This window comes from Grus americana, chromosome 4 (assembly GCF_028858705.1).
Source record: "Grus americana isolate bGruAme1 chromosome 4, bGruAme1.mat, whole genome shotgun sequence".
NCBI lineage: Eukaryota > Metazoa > Chordata > Aves > Gruiformes > Gruidae > Grus > Grus americana.
The window spans coordinates 25,850,115-25,870,521 of NC_072855.1; the positions used below are offsets into that span (position 1 = coordinate 25,850,115).

Here is a 20,407-nt window from a genome sequence, read left to right on the forward strand (position 1 = left end):
GTGCCGCTCTCCGTCCGGCCGGGGAAGAACAGCCCGGGAGGAGGCTCCGCGCCGCCCCCCTGCCCGCCCGCCCTCGGGCCCGCAGCGCCGCCCAGCCAGGATCCCCCAGCCCCAGCCCCGGGGCAGGGGCGAGGCCGGCCAGTAAGTCTCGTACCCCACCGAGCCCCGCGCAGGGCGGCGGCGGCGGGCAGTACCGGGCACGGCCGCCGCAGCGCTGCCTCCCGCTTGGCGCCAAAACCCCCGGAGCGGCCGGATCGCGGCCTGAGGGCTGCTCTCCGGCCGGGCCCCGATCCCGCGGGGCTCGCCTCCTGGGCGGTGGGGGGCAACGGCCAGCTCCGAGGGCGAGGCCTGGGCGGCGGGGGGGCCGGCTGCCGGGATTGCTGGGGAGGGGGCCGGCGGGCTCCCGGCTGCAGGGCGGCAGCGCCGTGTGCGGCGGGGGGGGGAGAGACACGTTTGTGCTTCCTCATGGAGCCGGGCTGCTCATGGCTGCGCGGGCTCGTCTGGCCGGTCCCTCAGGCAGCTGGTGCCAGTGGTGAGGCCTGGTCGGCGTGATAAATAAGAAAATGGGGGGAAACGGTATGTGGGGTGGTATGGAGAGTGCGGTGGCAGGTGGGAGTAAATAGCCCTGCTTCAGACAGATCGGGGGGGAAGAACAGTATCCACGCATCGATGTCCAAATTTTTCTTCCTCGTTGTTGGCAGATGAGTTTCTCAGACGTTAATTTAGTTATAAATCTTAAGGAGAAACTTGAACATGCAGACTGAAGGAGCCCTTGCCAGCTAACTCAGGAAATCCTTCCATGTAAAATGTCTTTGTAATTTAATATTCTTTCATATTTCCAAGAGATGGGGTATGTCTGGAAAGTCAGTAGCAAAGTGGGATATATCTGTCTGTTTTGAATCTGCATTATGTGCCCTGCATGTCTTAAGTATATATGGCTAGAAGGTGTTTTCCAGATGCCCGCCCTGCTCAGAGAAGGCACATGACAACTGAATGATGACTTTTAACTGATCAAGACTAATTTAAGGTCTTCAACTGACTATTCTTGGTTACTTGAACCACCTGAAACTATCATTCTTCTCAGTTTTTAAAATTTCTAATGAATTTTCTGTAGAGCAAATGAAAGGCAGGAGGCTAGGACCAGTCTGTGTGGAGGGACGGGTTTCTCCGCAGAGGCTGCACATGTGTCACTGGGGCCTTGCTGGGTGCAGCAGAGGGGCTGGCTTGGCCTGCCAGGCATGCAGGAGGGTGAGGGGATGGGAAAGGTGTAAGTAAGAGAGTGGTGAAGTATGCTTCCAGATTTACAAGGTGTGGGAGGAAAACGTACAAAGGCTGAGGAGCTCTCAGGTACTTATGGTGTAATAGTGTGTGGGTAGGAAATTTCTCTCCTACATCTGTGTTCCTTTTCTCCCTGCCATGTTCCCCTAGGGGAGTTAAAGCCTTGAATGTCCATAGCCTCTATGAAACCAGCTCAGAAGGATTACAGTGAAAATGACTGAGAATTGCAAGGAACGCTTAGGAGATCTCAAACACTGATCTGGAAATCTAGAAGGGTGCCACCAGAAAAGGCGTTTAAATCTGGCTGTGAGTACAGGCTTAGATAAAATGATTCTCTCCAGGCTTAAGGATCGATCGATGCATTGGGGCATTCACAATGGACAGGTGACCGTAAGAGTGGGATACACAATTCAGTTTTAACAAGGTTATGCTGGTTTAATAAAGCCAACACAAAGCGTTTAATCTTTTTCCCATTTCAAACTTTAGCAGCCATTTAGATTTGCATTACAGCTGAAGTACTCAGACTAGCTATCAAATCATATTTGTTGTCAATAAAGTAACGTGTACTCTCAGAACTATTGTACTTTTAATGAATTTGGAGGGGGGGTTTTCCTTACATTTGTTACATTAGGTACTTTGCTTCCCAAATCAAATGACTAATATAAGCAATTAATTTTGTGTAGATACCTTATTTTTAATACACTTGTATTAACACAATAAATCAGAAACAAATCCTGGAAGATTATTCTGTAACTGAAAATAGGAAATATTTATCAAAAACCTGTATGAGCTATCTTCAGTTGAAATAGAAAAAGAGAGAATGTAAGTTAGTAAAAATGATGCAAGAAATAAATTTGAAGTGACCTTTGCTGAGGTTTTTTTATGACCCAAGCATAAAGCTAGGAAGATGTTAGGCAGGCTTCTCTTTGGGCAGAATTGAATTATTATAGGTGTCATATTCTAGAAATTTCACCTAAGTCTCTGAACTTCCTGGTTTTTAATGTTTATTTTCAAGTAGTGTTTTATTGTTATTGAAAAGTGGTGTTTAATGTATATCATTAATATGACCTACAACATCATAATGTTTTCTTGTACCCTTGGGGTTACAAGTTTTTCCACAAACTGACACCACCTTTACCTAGAAATTTGTATACAACAGGTCATGAAGTAGGAATAAGAATGAAAGGTAGAGGGTTACGCTCCCACAACTTTTAGTATAAGTTAAGGAGAAACACAGTGCAGATCCACTAGCATGCACTTCTAGTCACTTTTCCACTGAAGATAAAACTCTTGCGTTCTAAGGCATCTGTACACTGTAACTAACGTGTAGTTAGATGTGGCACTTCAAAGATTTCACTATAAAGTGCCAGGCAAAGTTTGCTTGTTTAATTAAAATTTTATTTCATCTTGAGCAAGTTTTTTGTGAAGCTGTACACTGGAGTACTCTTGGTTGCAGATCAAGATCTCTCTATCTTCTTGCAAACTTCAGTGAAGTTAGCAATTACTGTGGAGTAATGTTTGAAGATTCTTAATTCTCAGGATTTCATATCTGTAGTATAACACAGAAAAAGTCCTGAAATACCTCAGTAGAAAGCTGAGTATCTAGGAGAGGTTCACAGGAGATTTCTGCTTTCACAGGTAAGGATTAGTCTGCAATATGAAAATTTTGACCACTCCTCAGTATGATTGTTGTTGGGAGTCCTTAGCCATTAAATGTAGGTGCAGTTTCTACTGGTAGCCTGTTCCATTCCCGATATAATTTGCTGTCTGACTGCAGGTTCTGGTATCGACACAACCTTGCTGACATACCCTGGGTCCACAGCAGGAGTATTTTGCCAGCATACTAGTATAAAACTAGAAAGTTTCATAAAAAAGTCAGAGTGCTCTTAGGGTAGCCATTAATTTAGATGCTGTTAGTCAGATATATGGTGTTTTGAATGAGTCTTAGATAAATCGTGATCAGCAAAGTGGTTGAAAGAGGAGTATAGGTGCAAATTCTGTAATCACGGGATGATTAGGCAATGGTCCATCTTTTCTCAGAAGAGAAGCAGCAGGATTTCTTCTACTTCTGCACCATTTGAAATTCTAAAGGGCTAAAACAAAGCGTGTGGTTCTGATATCACACCCAATTAGGGGAGGTATGAATGAACACTTAACTGCCAATTAGCTTGAATATATACATGGCATTTTCAGAATGTGCTAACATAAAAGCTTCAGATAATCTGACCTGTCGTGCTCTTAATCTGAATAGTCCTGAAATCTGCTCACAGATATGATTACAGCTGCTGGTGTCTGGTTGATTGCCTTTGCTTGTTTGACCTTCACCCTTCTAATTTCAGCAAGCAGTTGAGATCTGACTTGGACTCTGCTTCTTGTACAGCTGTAGCCAGGTTCACATGATCCCTTGAGTTTTAATGGATGGCTCTGTCTAATAATAAGACCCAGTCCTTTAGTCTTTACCCAGATTTTATTGAGTCCATACCTGGACAACTTTATGTTTGAATTTATTTACTTTTACTCCCATCCCATTATTATTATTAGAATGTATTTATTCCAATCCATTTGTTGTTTGTTTAGTAATATAATTTAGATTACCATTACAAGTGTAATTTTTAAGCAGACTGAAATACAGGGTGCTGAGCACTCCTGTGGGGCAGTCTTGTGGGGTGCTTCTTTCTTTGCATCATGTCAGGAGATGATTAGAGGAAAGTACCAAGAAAAGAAGAATGTGGTGTTTTTACTGCTAAGGGAAATAATGCAGCACGAGATTTTCAGAACAAAACAGCTTTCAGGTGAAACAGAAGAGAGTATGGAGTGATTACTTTAAGCACAGAAAATCCCTTAATTCACATTGATTAAATTAAGCTATGCGCACATCTTTCCAGGAACATCTTAATGGTTGTCCTCAGGTCTTTGTTAGTACGGAAAGCGTGGATAAGCGTAATAACGATCAAGAACTAAACAGTTGTATCAGGACACAACAGTGTGTCATGAACTGCAGAATAAGTCCTATCTGTCAGTCAGCTGGGCAGACAAGTAAGAAATCCTATCTGTTGGGTTAGGAAAACACTTGTCTTCCTAATAATAGCTATGCTCTTGAAAGTTCCTGCTTTGCAGAACCAGGTGGTGGAGCGTAGTCCTTCACTATTAAGTGTTTTAAGTCACAGTCAAATAGGTCAGGAGGGGGGAAAAAAAAGCTTAATTACTTGTTTTCAACTCTATCATTTAGCCAGTTTTTGATATCTAGCAGGTTGCTTTCTGGCAGGCTGCTTCCTAATCATGAATGTTTCCCCCCCCCCCCTTATGAAAGCCTATTTATTTTTTCAATGATACTAATTTTTTTCTTGCAATACACTGGTTCCTCTGAACTCAGTAAAAATCAAACCTTGGAAAATAATTTCTTTTTATTCTCAGTTTTGCACAAAAGCTTTCTCTCTTAGCTTTTTGACTTTGGTGTTAGTCCTTGTTTCCAATCGTCTTTCCTCTTTATTCATCTGTTGATTCTCTCACACATGCAGTTGCACAGAGCTCCTCCAGTTAAAATCATAGCCTCTAAGTTTGCTGCACTGGATTTTCAGAGATATCCTTGAGGTTACTAATTAAACTTTGCAGTGTAACATATCTTTGATAACAGCACCTAATTGTTTTAACTACCTATTTTTATAAAAGAAGTGATGTTTTTTACAGCTGCTGTAAATTGAGAACAGTGGTTACGCTCACCTGAGTCAAAGGTGCGTTTCTTCACAATGTGCATTGCCATAATGAAAGAACTCCGAAAGGTGTCCCATTCCAGACGGTGTTTGCAGTAAAATTGCTCTCATCTAAGAATAGACCAGGCAACATGTTTTGTCCTGAAAACAGGGACTTCCATGTGTTGCGCATGATCTACAATGACAAAACAAAATCCATAAAAGGGTGGAGAAGGACTCGTGTTTATTGTCTCACAGAGACAATCAGCTGGAGACAAAGGGCTTCCTTGGAAAAGAGGAGAGACTCGCTGACTTTTTATGGAGTACTACCAGTTCTGAATAAAGGGAAGGACCTAATACTGCATGGATGATAGACTCCTTTGAAACTGGTTTCTGGCCATAATCTGTCTAAATCTTATTTTGCTCTGGTTTAAGTAAGGAGGGCTTTCTCCTGTGCTGTCTGAAAATGTCCTTATTCTGAGCTATACTTGGAGATAGGGCAGCTATACTTGCCACCGGACTTGTGTGGTATCCAGGCACATTCAGAAATGACAAGGATTGTCATTGTCAATATATTTAAGCCATTGTGAAAAAGTGTATACTTGCGAATACACTTGTAATTTACAAAATACTGTATTGACAGAACAATTGCATGTTTCCTTTGCTTGCAAGTGAAGTAAAATCAATTTATTGGCACCTGCATATTGGTGATTTCATAGGAGAAATTTTAGAAGCCTCCTTGACCGCTGCTAGTTTTGAGCATTCAGAAACTGAAGTCCCAGCAGCCTACTGCATGCCATCTATCCACCTCCTTTCTAGCTGCTATTATGATGACTTGTCACCATTCACTCCATAATTACATTCTCAAGGTTATTTCCATCTCTACTCCTGATGTGTCCAAAGCACATACATTTACACCTATTCATTTCTGACAACCAAGTCTACTTTTCTCCAATAATATATTTAATATGAGCATTTATCATCTTTTCTGCCCAGGATATATGCAAGGGTCTTTGCTTACACCACATCTCAAAAGCTTCAATTTTCTTCCTGTCGCTATTGATAATTTCTTAGAATTCACATTCATAAGTTGCTACAGCAAAACTTAAGCGTTTCACCAGTCAAATCTTTCTACTTTTTGAGGTGATTTTTTTTTTTCAGGCTTTTATAAGGGAAGCCATGGATGAATCAATTATTCTTCAAATTTTCCTGGTTTCTATTGGACAGGTTCTGATTAGATAAATTTGATCCTGGGTAACTGAATTTATGAACAGTCTCTGTAGCTAGACCATTAAGCATGAAGTTAGCTTATATTCTATTTTTATTAATTAAGTAAAGTTATTTTATTTATGGCACATTCAAGAATAGCCTGTAGTTTTCATTAGCCTCTTATTGGCTCTCTATTACTTGCTGCACAGCAGAAGAGGTTGTGACAAAGAGCGTTATGTTGTCAGCCGAAGGTCACTTAAAAGGAGTCCATTTCAAATTCAACTTTTCCATTCTGTGAAGTCCTGCCTGGATTTTTTTTTTTCCCCAGCCAGGCTGCAAGGGAATGTGCAGTTACCTGCAGTTGTAACAATAGCATATGATTCTTAATGTTTGCTTGATATTTTTTCAAATAAGAAGGCAGATTTGGGGGATTTCTGAGTGTATGGGACTGCTTAGAGGAAATATCACCAAGGAAATTGGGAAAGTTTAGTAATATATTTAGCCCATGGCAGCTACCTACTGCAGGGAAGGCAGTATGAGCTGAGTCTCTCCCTCTGCCCCAGTAGATGAGAACTGTCCTACGCTCTGTGAAAAAATGAGGTGATGTGTGGTACTAACAAATTCTGATAAAGAGGCTCCATGAAAAGTATCAATTGTATTTCTGATGCTGCTGTTCCTAATTCTTTCACAGATAAAATGTCTGCTGCTTGCAGCAAAGAAAAGGATGATATGAAACTTTACAAATGAATATGAACTTGGAATTTACCATTATGGTCAAAGACAGACATTTGATGAATGGATATGCAGTCTCAGAGCTGTACTGTAATGATGGGGTCATTTCACGATGATGGATAGGTATGTGGTGTACTATTCAGAGGCTTAAAAAGGGGTTGCATTTATCAAGCTCAGGGAAGCATCAAAGTGTTTGGGTATGACTCTGTGAGCAATAGAATCATTAAAATTTGCCTTTGAACAAAGTCAGGAAATATATTGATTATACAGGTTTATGCTGCTAGGAAAGCAACTAATGATGATTCAATCAATGTGTTTTGTGAACGGCTTGAGGGGATAATCATTAAAATGTTATGCCAGTACACCATTTCAGAACTTGAATATGAAAGTTGGAATTTCAATCCCTTCTAAAGAACAATTTGCATTTGAATTTACAAAATAAAATTATTTCTTTAGATTGTACAGCTCTGGTCACTTTATCGTTACAATTCTTTTTCAGTAAATGCACTGGATGTTTGCATCCATACAGGTCATCAGCCAGCATGACAGAGGAGCCCATTGACAACATAGTGATCCAGCAGCAGGGAGCACTGAGTATCCGCGAAAGATTTTCCTAAATTTGGGATATGTGGCAGTAGAGAAAGTAACTAAGGTCATTTGAACCAGTACTTGAATTGGTACTTAACAAAGTGACAATTAATTGGTGTCTAAAGAGAGGACAGAATATCAGGTATTGAGTAGACAAAGCCAGAAGTAGGTTAGACAAGGCAAGAGCAAATAGAGAAATGAGAAAAGCGTAGTCTTGACAAGCATGAGTGCTTAGTAATACAAAAGCTGTGTTCATAATAGTCAGATTTCTAACCAAAAATTCTCCATGATGGAATATAAAAAAGTCCATGATGGTAGAGCGATGGCTGAAGGTGATGATATTAAATGCCAGCAGAGGGATTACTGGCTGTAAAGTAGACTGATACGTATCCACTTACAATTTCACCAACATCTAATACTACTATTTATATCCTATCTGAATTTGGCAAGGCAGCTCATGTGTACCCTGTGTAATATGCTAAAACTACACTGTATCAAGCACATAAACGCTTGCTTTCTTAAGTATATCTCTGTACTGTGTAGTTGTAGTACTCTGTACTATTCTTTCTATCTTCTAGACACTGCATACTTATACCCAATCATTTATATTTTCAGGAAAGTGCATGCTGAAATTATAAACTTCCTTTATCTGAGACCATTAAAAAGGCAGACAAAGACTTTTAGCCAGTGTATGAACATTTAAATCACTACTTTAGATGTACTCAGTTTATGCTTATAGAATGCCATTGATCTATATTTAATCAATATTTTTTAAACTTCCTTCAAGATCAGCTCAGCAGCCACCTCTAATCCAGCACATGGAGAAGAAAACTTGAGTGAACCAATTTTTTCATCCATTTTCAGTATCATTTAGCTTGACACTGCCTGGATGCACTGTTAGGCTCATATCCTTGCTTCAAAAATTGTAACAATATGTTCTCTCACACAGCTTCACAGTAAAAAAGATGTAAATGAAAAAATAGGTTGATAAGTCTATCAGATTCTGAATATAGTAAGAGAGAACAGAAAAATGTAACTTCTAGGGGAGAAAAACTTTGTCTAGCCATACGTCCTTAAACTCCCTAAAGAAATTGCTTCATACAGCAAGTAAGAAATAACACTAAAGGAAGTACACAAATGCTGACACAATCTATGAATAAAAATCCCCAAGGGCTTTATAGTTTCCTGAATTTAAGCAAATTTGCAGTAATATTTAGTCTGTCTTACCAAACCCTTATTTTGGTGTTTGTCTCTGGGTTCCTTTCTAAAAGGTTTGTCCCTTGGCCCATTGCTGGATATGAGAAACGAGAACATAAGAAAAGGTATGAATGAACAGGAGAAATGAACAGATGAACACGTGGTAGAAAATCTGCAGCTGCCCGAGCATTAGGGAGTTTGAGGTGAGCAAACAAAAAATGGAGAGATAGAAGGTGAAATAAATAGCTCGGAGTTAATTGCAAGTATATTTTAAATATCGTTATTTGTGGTCGGTAAGTACAATTTTGCCAAATTCAAGCTGAACTGGAGAAGCCAAATTCTGAGAACAATATGATTGAATGTTCTGTTATATATCTTAAAACTAGTTACACCTACAGTTCATATTTACTTAATATAAAGTAAATATAAAGGCTCCTTTCGAATTCAGTTTTGGCTTTGCATATTTGGAAGCCACAAAACCAATCTTTTCTAAAACTAGCTGAACAAACTTGCAAGAAGATTTTTAAAAAACAGAGCATACTATTAAAATCCAAAGTTATAAAGGAGATTGTTGTGGATTTCTTTTGCCCCCTTTTTACATATGAAAAGGAGTTCCAGGTCAGCTGGAGAGATACGTCAAAATTTATTGGGAGCTTTTGTTTCTGCGTGTATATGTCCTGCCTGCTGTTTTGATGCTGCAGTGGTTAGTAAATGTCTTCCTGCTGAGCCCAGGGAAGAACATGTATGTGACAGTGGCTGCAGTCGCACTTGGGAGTGACACAACCTGCCATCCACAAAGGAGTGAACCTGATGGTGTAGAGTGTTGACAGGTAAATGAAACAAGCTTAAAGTATGGAAGTGGTATTTGTTTTCCATTTTATTCCTAATAGTAGCTTTAAACATAATCCAGACAGGGGTTTACTTGTATGTGTGTTTGATCACTGCTGAATTTGGGAAGTAGATATATAACCAGCAACAATTAGGACAGTCCCAAAACATATGCCTTTGAGTCAATAGAGTCATAATCTGCATAATGCTGCTGAGGAAAATAATTACCAATATGTGTATGGATGAGGGGAAAACTCACAATTCATTCTCCTGCTGAGTATTTAACCTTTTCACTTTATACTCTTCAGCACTGTGTAGTATATATAATTTATATTTTGTACATAGAAAATAGGCAAGTTCATAACAAACACTGATGGAAAGGTAAAATTCATACGTGCTTTTGAGATAAGCATTGTTTTCTCCTAACTATCACCACTGCACAGAAGAAGAAATCATAGCTCAGAAATTGAGGAACTACATAGAAAATATGAACTGCTCATGTTTCAATGTTCTTTTAAGTTAGTGTGTTCTTTCTTCCAGGTTTTGGGGAATGTAAACAGAGGAATAAAGTAATTGAAAGAGTTTAGTGATTGATCATCTATTTGAAGAAAGCTTAAACGTGTTTTCATGCTGGTTGTATCAACTGTTTTGTTTTGGTTTTTAATAAGTTGTCTATTCCAGATGGGCCCAGATCCAGATTACCTCTCCTCCATCCTGAATTGTGCGTGTGAGCTAAAGCTGGTTACAGATACCAATCTGAATATCATGAGCTAGGGCAGGGTGGAGTGGAGCTTGTCTTAAGATCTGACTCCCTTGTTCTTTGGACTTGGAATTGGCATGAATTTGGCAGGTCTGAGCTAACTAATTTTTACCTAGTCCTCAAGTAAATTGGAAACTGTGGATTGTCCTGTTACAAGGAGTGACTGTTGGTTTATGTCTCTGAAACTGTAAGGTGGTCCTTAGCTGCCTGCAGCTTTCTAAATTTGAGTTTCTTTTGTTGCTGGTGTTATTCACTGGGAAAGAATGTGGCCCCATTTCCAGTGACAGAGGGTGTTAAATGTTAAAAAGTAGAAGTGATAGGTGGATTTTAAAGGGGGAGAAAAAAAAAAAGTCAGAATTTACAGGAAAGCAAAAGAAGGCCTTGTTCCCCATTCAGCTGCGACCGCCATGGAGTCGGTTTCCTATCTAAATAATTAGGTTCTATCACGTGACAGTTGCAAAGAATGACATAGTGAACAAAGGATTTCCTTAAAAAAAAAAGTCTATACAGCTGTTTTTAAATGCACATCACTCTCTGCTCCCTTCCCCCATCTCCTTGGCTTCTTGTTGCAGCATAAGACACGCAGCATACAAGTTATTCAAGTTTAGAAACTAGTCAGTGAAATTTAATTCATAAATGAGTGCTAGTGGGTTTAGACAAGTTTCCTGATTTATTTTTAGAAGCAGTTGGAGTAATTTGCAGACGTTCACGATGGAGGTCAAGCACAAGGATTGCTGTAGCTGACCACTTTTTGTGTAACAAATGGTGAGTGAGGAAAATTGACACTAAGCAGGATATCTGCAAGATATTTGTATATCATAGGATTTTGAAGCCATTGAATTGCGGTATCAGAAAATTTTGTAAAATACGCAGGTCTGGATAGGATCTGTACTTGGAAATAAGGCCTCTATGAAACTCTTTGAGGAAAGAAATGAAATAGATTTTTATATTTTTTAAATCTTCTATTAATTGAAGGTCAGTCACTGGGAGGTAAATGGATTCGTAAATCATTTGTGATTGGCAAGCAATTAACTTCTGGTAAATGAATTCTACAGACAATGGAGTAAAGTCTCTCTTGGCAGGTAAAAGCATTTGTTCATTGAAGTGACATTAACAGATGACTGAAATTTGCCTAAAATTCAGGCTTGTACTTCACATTAGCTAAGAAATTCTATTCCACAGCAAGGTCCAATGTTTTCACATTTAAAAATTTCTGATTTGGAGCAAACAATAGACATCCCAAAACTTCCAGGAGACTGAAAATACTAGGTTTTATTTAGAATTACTGAAAAGTTTTAATGATTTTTTTCCAGAAGTTTAGTAAGGTGAAATGGACTGATAATCTTTAACATCACAAAACACATAAAATATGAAAACATGTAGACTAAAAGAAGCCGAAATTTTAGTTGAAATAATATTACATAGTCAAAAGAAAACAATAACTAATAGATTTTTTTCTTTTCTTTATAATGTCAAATTAACTTTTTCAATAAATGGTTTGTTCTCAAGTATTTAATTCTGCATCTCAGCATGACTTGGTCCCATTAAGTAAACCTGGGAATTCATATATTTGAGGAAAAGCATCTGTTTTTCTCTAAGGAAAAGTTACTTTAGGTGATACAAAATACTTTAATGTGATAAAATCCTTATACTGGTGTTATGGTTCAGCCCCAGCCAGCAGCCAAGTACCACATGGCCGCTCACTCACTCCTCCCGCCCCACCCCAGTGGGATGGGGAGGAGAATCAGAAGAAAAAGGTAAAACTCCTGGGTTGGGATAAGGACAGTTTACTGGGACAGCAAAGAAGAGGAAAGTAACAACAACAATACTAATAAAAGAATATACAAAGCAAGTGATACAGAGTGCAATTTGCTTATCCCAAATGCCCAGCCTGGCCCCAAGCAGCAATCCCTCCTCCCCAGCCAGTCCCCTTTATATACTGAGCATGACATCGTATGGTATGGAATACCCCTTTAGCTAGTTTGGGTCAGCTGTCCTGGCTGTGTCCCCTCACAGCTTCAAGAGGATCATATGTATGAGTAGGCCTTCCACTCTGGAGAACTGCCTGCTGGAAACTGGAGCAGCATTTCTCCTGGGAGAAGCCCTTCTCGAGATTGTTTTTCCTTGCAACTCACGTACTTGTGCCTCTAGGGTTGAGGTCGGTTTTCCATCCCACTTCTTCATGTCCTCTCTGTGGTCACGTAGGTAAAACCACAGGGTGCTTTGTGGTGCACACCCTCCATATCCTCTCTTGAGCAGAGGAAGGCTTGCTCCTAATAGCTGGGATACTGGTCCATACAAGAGGGGAATAGGACATTTTCTCTTCGAGTTGCTGGACCTTCCAGGACAGTTTCTCCACAGGTGAAACGAGGGAGGAAGAGATTTCTTTGTATTGCCAGAGTCGGCCAGCCACTTCATCCACCCTTGGTGCCTCTTCATCTTTCCAGTCCATTACTGCCAATGAGTTGGCATACGACGATGGTGTGCTCCGTACAAACTTCTGTCACATGGGTCATGTGCACTGGACTTCATCTGGATCTGTGGGTAATTGCAAATTGTCTGGGTCATAATAAACCATCTCCTGCACAGCTGATTCCCTCAGGTACTGGATACCTCTCTCTATGGTGGTCCACTTGCCTGGCCGACATACGACATCTTCACTGAAGGGATACCTTTCCCTCACACCTGACAGAAGTTGCCTCCAGAGGCTGAGGGCTTGTGTCTTTTTCCTAATCACCTTGTCAATGCCCCCTTCCCTAGACAGGGATCCCAGCTGCTTGGCCTCCCTACCCTCTAACTCCAGGCTTATCCCAGCATTGCAGCAGCCAGATAACGATGTGCTCACCTAGATGGCAGCTGAAATCTTTTCGCATATCTCGCAGCTCACTCAGGGACAGGGATCAGGTGATTATCTCTGGTTCTGCCTCTCTCCTGTTCTCATGATGGTGCTGGTTCATCGTCATCCCTTACTAAGCGAACTCATTTTTTTTGTGTATTTCTTCTTCTGTATAGGGGCAACTGATATCAGTACAGGTTGTTTTTTTGGTTCAGCTGTGCTGCCTGTCACTGGGAAAGGAGTAGCTGCAGTGCCTGTTGGTCTGTTTTCCTTCTTTTCCCCCTGAGGGTGCTGCCTACTATTGAGCAGTAGATAGTGGCCAGAGCCCAGCACAGTGTGGCGAGCTGTGCCTCTTTGGAATAGCCACAGCATTTTCCTTTCAAATAGTCTATCACTTCATCAGGGTCCTGTAGTTGTTTGGCAGTGAAGTTCCAAACCATTGGAGGTGAGAAGGTCTCTAGATACCTGCCCGTATTCTCCCACATGCCATGCTACCCATCTGGCCTTGGGGAAGATCTCTGGGTGGTATTCTTAAAACAACTGTTCGCAACTCTAAATAAGACCTGAAACACATACAGGTGATATAGCAATAAGAGCATGCTGACTTGAACATCCCAAAGATATTCAAAATTCTCAAAAGCTGCTGTAACCAGCTTGAAGGAAAAAGGGGAGGTGAAAGAGCAGGAGAAAGTATCACCTCCCCCATCTTCACCATAGATCAGGTGCAATTATTAATAAATTCCAAGAGATGTCATTTGAGGTACAGACATGACAGCAATGCCACATACAAATACCAGCTTAACCTCATGACCAGTGATGTTATCATATTGTAAATCGATATTACACGGTTCAGCAAAATGAGAATCCTGACCCCTCTCCCAGAGGTGATAAACATCACTGCAGGGAGTACATATAGCAAGTGAGGGTTTACATAACCCAACCATGTGAACAAACAAAACATCATTGTGAGCAGTGACTGTTTAACTAATATAAATGCATGTAACAACTTTGTTTTTAACATGCTCTGGTCAGATCGGTCGTTATCTCAACCCTTTGAGCCCCACATTGGGTGCCAAAAAGGACTGTCACGGTTTAGCTCCAGCCAGCAGCTGAGCACCATGTGGCTGCTCACTCACCCCTTCCCCTCCAGTGGGAATGGGGAGGAGAATTGGAAGAAAAAGGTAAAAACTTGTGGGTTGGGGTAAGGACAGTTTACTGGGACAGCAAAGGGAGAGGAAAGTAACAACAACACTACTAATAGAAGACTATACAAAGCAGGTGATACACAACGCAATTTGTTCATCCCTGATGCCCATCCCATTCCAAGCAGTGATCCCTCCTCCCCGGCCAGCCCTCTTTATATACTGAACATGATGTCACATGGTGTGGAATACCCCTTTGGCTAGTTTGGGTCAGCTGTCTTGGCTGTGACCCCTCCCAGCTTCTTCTGAAAATTAGCTCTATCCCAGCTGAAAACCAGAAAGACAAGCAAGGTAGTTTGTAATTTTTACATGCTATTGTGGTGAAGGTAAACAGGTAGAAACATAAGATTATTTCAACCCTCTAATATATATAATATGATATTGTTCCAACTAAAAGAAACAAACTTCTTGTCCTTTCTGTCTCTGTCCCATTTTTCTTAGTGAAGACAAAGTCCAGTGTAGGATGATTTGGGTTTGGTAGCTATCATTTATGTTAGGGACTTGACTCTTCATAAGTTATCCCAGGAGAAGCTCAGCTACCCAAGAAAATGCTGAAGTCTCACTGCAAATTCTTGAATGATATTAGTTCTGTCTTAACCTAGAAAATTTTAGCACAGTTCAAAATCAGTGCAATTTCTTCTGCAGCTGTGGCTGTCCTCTTAACAACTTACCTTGCAGATGGGAAACCTGGAGATTTTCTATCCCGGGGCAGTTTTGTTCTTACAGCTCTGGCTTTACCAATGAATGGAGGCCATTAATGATACTGTTTCTTGGAAATGTCCTCTTTGTTGATCAGCATGCAACAATTGTTTTGTAAAAACCTTTAAGTAAACTTCCACAACCAGGTCAAATTCCTGTTCAGATAACAGTACCTTCCTTACAGGGTTCCTACAGTTTCAACTGGATAGTATATTGATGTCTGTTAACCTACTCTGTGGTATTGCATGGTGTAGTTAAACAGCTGTTGCATTTTGATTGAGAGGTGGTCTCAGCTAATTGATGTATTAAGTGAATCCCCCATGGTTTTGGGGATTTTTGACAAGATATTTTGGGGATGGTAAAAGTTACAGAACTGTCAAACATTATTCTTTTTTTTTTTTTCTGTTAAGCTTGGTCTAATTACTGCAGTGATATAAATTAAATCTGATTTTTTAAAATAACACAGATATGCAGTTTTACTGCTAGCCTTGTTCTTAGATCATGTCTTAAATGCACTGATCTCTAAGATCTCTGATATTAAATTTGCTATGGGATAGGATCAATGCAGTTTTTAAAAATAAAGGTAATAAAAACATGACAGTTACAATGAAAGCTTATTAGTTTTTATCATGTGCCAAGGAGGCATATTAAGCAGCATTTGTTTTTTCTTTCTGCAGTTTAGACAGATCAGAATGGATTTTTGATATCCATTAAATTTGACACATCGGATTGATAAAAAAAAAAAGCATAGCAGAGAACGTCCAATACAGGAATCAGATTCACCACAAATCAAAACTGAAGTGTGAGCTTATTCCAAATTCAGAAGGTCCTTGTAGCAGTGTGGCTTCTGTCAGATATGTAAGCATGACCTCATTCTTTGCCTGCAGAGAAGATACAATTAGGGATAATTCTTTACTTCTTGGATTACGGCATTTATTGTTATCATCTCTCTGCATCTGCTTTCCAAAAACCCAAGCATCTTTGTAGTTTGTACATTCTGGTGATGTTTAGTGTATTAGATATAATAAGCAAATTTTATTTCTGTTCTGCAGTATATTTGGAATATCTCATTAAAGTACAATACTTTAAATGAAGACTAGTAATATGCTGCTTTAGAATGCCTTTAAACATGAATTTGAAAATCTACAACTATTAATGTTCAGAAGTAACCTTATAAACTCCTTTGATAGTTTACTGATGACTAGGTGAATCAAAGTACTGATTTGTTAAGTAACTTCTCAATTCATTAGTGATAATGCTGGAATTAGTGTGGCCTGCTGACTTAAAAATGTGATCCTGTTGAAACCAGCAGAATTTTTGCTATTGTCTTCAGTGGAGCAAAAATTACGCCATGATCTAGATTTTTGCTGCTTCTCAATACTATTTTTTTCCATTTAAAATAACACTGAAATAGAACCCTGTGTAAAGGGAATTAATGCATTATTTTAATATAGGTGTAGTAAAAATTTACTATTTGGAATGAAAAAATGTATATGTGAATTAACTAACATTACTGCAGTGATACCAACCTGTTTCTACAATTAACTACAGAATTTATAGCTATATGGAACAGAAGATGAATATACTTCAAGTATAGAAGCCAGATGTGGAGTTCCTTTATGGAGATAAACCACTGCAATTCACTATGCATTTGACTTAAATCTGGAGAGGGGTGGAGGAGAAGAAACAGTTATCTGACTTATTCTGCAAACATTTATTTTTATAAAGCTTCAATCCTCCCCCCATGCTCCCCCCTTTTTTTTTTACTTAAGAAATTAAATTTCTAGTTTGGAAATCAAATTCCGGTTGAGGAAAGAGTTATCTTTTGTAGGAACACAAACTCCAAGATCATGGACAAAGTAATATTAAACTGGAGACACTGACATTCCAAGAAGCCAAGTTAAACATCTTAAATCAGCATTAAGGTAAATCCATTAAAAAAAGGTGGGGAGGGGAAGCTAACACTTTTTATTTCCCCAGTGGTAAATGAAACCTAAAGCTGGCATCAGAATGTGGAAGGCTCCTTAGGAAGAGGAAAGGTTATAGTACGGAAGGACTGAATCAACTTTTATGAAAATGTTTTCTGCAGGAACTGGGTGAGGGCTCTTTTCATCTCTCCTTTCAGAAGGGTGGAAAAACCCATGATAATTTCGGGCTTTGACTGTATATATTAATGGTCCAAAGTAAAATTCTGAATAATGATGAAAACCTTAAGTTCCTGGAATGATAACTTATTTCAGATTTACTGCAGGCAGGCATGAATTTTTAATGCACCCTAATTTCTCAGGCATTTTCCTACAGTATTTATTATTGTATATTCAATATTACTGTAAGTAAAAATAAGTCTTTAAAACTGACAAAGTTAAACATGTCTTTCTTGCCGCACCTGAATGTTTGTCAAAGCAAAAGCTTAGCTGCAAATTATTTTTGCAATTTTTGTAATCTTTTTAAACTATATGCTCTCAAAGACAATTTGAGCGTAGAAGAAAGGAAAGCACAATTTGCTTAGGCTGTATATAATCAGAAACATGAAAAGGGACGGACATTTCCTTGGTTTTATGGCCCAACTCTGGTAATAATACTATTTTAATGTGAGTTATAACATGAGCAAGAACATAGTGAAGTATTTTTACTTTGAGAAGGCAGCATTGTAGAAACTGAAATGGAAAATCTGTTGTTAAAGCATTCAGTGAAGACCAAACACTTGAGCCAAACAGCACAGATTACATGTGGTATGCTCAAGCCACTCCAAGTAAAAACAAGCCAATTGTAGACATAAGGAGAGACAAAGGAATGAAAAAGCCACCTCCAGAACAATAGCAGATAGTAGGTGATTATTGTGTTGTGTTTGAAAAATAAAAAAAAAATACACATACTTGAAAGAACTGCTATTACAGTGATTAGAATTATCTAGATACCAAAATCCTTCCTATTTAAAGTGTTAACTGCAGTAGTGAGAAATCTGCCAGTACCCAAATCAGTCTGGCATTTTCATGGTGTCAAATACTGTAATATGTACAACTGGCAAAGGACAACATAGTTTCATGCATCAAGTGCCAGCAGCAACACCCCACGAGCAATGCAGTTTAATGGAGGCTATCAGACTGGAGCGTACTGAAAACCTCTCTCTTCCTCTTTTTTGGCAACCTTCAAAATATAAAGACACAGTCATTAGACTGGAATTTACATGACCTATTTTTCCAAACGCATGATTAACACATTACCAGCATCACACCCTTAAAGAAAAATGATTTTGTTTCTGATACTTGTCCAGACACCGAACACATGAAGTAAGGAAACAGTTCCTAGTACGTGCATGAAACCATCACTTGACACCACACACACACACACAAATTCTGATCAAGGCTTTTCCTCCAGATTTTTGGACAATATCAGTGTATTGAATAATTTTTTTTTAAATTTACGAGCACATCCTGTGGATGAGTATGTATATGCTTTACATATTGTAGTAGAAATGTAAATGTTTGTCCTCATTTATTTAAATATTGCATGCCATATAACTACAAGATAAGCACTGAAATAGCAAAGTGACAGGCAAATTATCAATGCCTAAATCAGTTTAATTCCTAAAACATTAAATGCTTTGGATGCTAATTTCAAAATTCTAACATTATTGCAAAATATATACAATCCTACATATAAAAACTGTTTGCTTTTCAGTTGCTGTGCTACCAAAATGGCAGCACTTTGGGACTGTGATCTCCGCAAGCTCTAGAGAAATTACTCTGAGCACCCTCCTGCAGTTTTCACAACTGTAGTGAGCTACCCATGCATAATTAGTTCCTCTTAAAACCAGCTATTATTTTTGCAGTTGCTTATTCTTTATTGGCATTAAAACTGAAGTTACATCTCTAATGCAAACAGGTTGGTCCTGGTGGCAGAGGGAGAATCTCCAGGCCCCAGAATGAAGCAGCAGTGGGAGTGAGAGTGACTGAGACACAAAGCTGGCCCGGACTTTGTGGTCTTTCTTGTGAAGCATGGAAGATCAGGTGCTAAATGTGCAGCACTTTAGTAGTCTGCTACAGGTCGCTTCTGCTTTCTTCTTTGAAGGAAAATGAAGGACAAATGAGGCTCAGGGATTACTCCTCCTCCCTGAATGGGATGAATCACAATGTGAGAGACCTTATGGCTGGGAGACCACCTCGCTCCCCTGGGGGGACACACACAATGCTTCTCCCCTTTCACAGGACCATCATTGCTTCTGTTCCGTGGGAAGATCACAGTGGGATACTTCCAGCCAACGTCCTCCTGAGGCATTATGCCCTGATAGGGGGTGGCTGAACACAGATGCTAGGGATGATACCTCAAGACAATGGAGCGTGGGAAGGCACCAATCTCCTCTAGGGAATCAGGTGAACAAGCAGGAAGAAGTGGAGACCCTGCCTGTTGTCTTGCTCAGGCAGGCAGGGAGACAGAGCCGACAAGGATGCCTGTGGCTATGCAATGAAGAAATTCTTAGAAATCGATAATGGGTAAAATTAATCAGTAATTTTCCAATTATATGTTAATACCCACTTGTTGACTGTGAAATTTCTCAGATCAACAAACTTCTATAAAAATGACAGAAAAGTTTCCCAGTAGAACCTCCTCATCTTGTGTGTTTGGGCTTTTTAAATTATTTTTAAGACCTTTGCCCCTTTTCTTGTGTTAATAAATTCAAAACTTATTCAGGTGCCTAGCTCCCATCATGATGGCTTCACAGTAGTTCCAATTTAACAGCTGCTTATCATCATCTCTGTCAGAAGCATGTCTCTCTCCCCTCTCATCTTTCCATGATCTTCCATTGTCCATCTCCATCAAATAGCCATTGCTTGTTGCAGATAACGAAGCCCTCTCCTGATCAGTTGCTCCTCTGTTCTCCTGTTGCAGCTCATAACCTCCACTGCAATCACCGATGCCAGATCCCACCACTCTCCTCATCTTCCTTAAAAACTCTTGGATCTCGTCTGCCTATTATGTACCATTTCTCCTCCAGCATCAGCCCGCAAGATCCACTGCATCGTTCTGGACTTTAGGAGCTTTCTCTTCTGCTGTGACGCTAGAAACTTAGTTAAAACATGGCAGCGGTACCAGAAATTAAACTTTTTGTTGCTGTTGTTGTTACAAATTTGAAACCTGTCACTACATGGCTAATAGATTTCACTATACTCTTCTCGACCTCTCTGATCTCCAAGTGTTTGCTGAACTCACCTACGCCCTGTAACCAGGAGCATGCCCTCTGCAGACGAGGTCTGTCTTTGCACACCAGTTTCCCCATACCGGTGCAGCAGTTACCCTTTCCCAAGGTGAACACGTGAAGCTGTACCGGCGGTCAGGTTTTATCGGTAACCACTGGCAAAGGTGGCGAGGGCCGGCCTTAGCTGGCAGA

General features: G+C 39.9%; 1 long non-coding RNA gene across 6 annotated transcripts; it reads left to right on the top strand.

Moving 5' to 3' along the window:
- The first annotated feature begins 19 nt into the window (after nt 1-19).
- On the top strand, nt 20-20,212 carry LOC129206456 (uncharacterized). 6 transcript variants are annotated; one of them, XR_008577143.1, is made up of 6 exons: nt 20-141; nt 1,429-7,031; nt 8,768-8,896; nt 16,999-17,114; nt 18,904-19,028; nt 19,909-20,212. It is a non-coding gene; the product is annotated as an uncharacterized LOC129206456 (long non-coding RNA). The 6 variants fall into 6 exon arrangements; XR_008577147.1 differs by having other exon boundaries at nt 27-141; nt 6,868-7,031; XR_008577144.1 differs by lacking the exon at nt 20-141 and having other exon boundaries at nt 530-1,584; nt 6,868-7,031.
- Nucleotides 20,213-20,407: the final 195 nt, after the last annotated feature.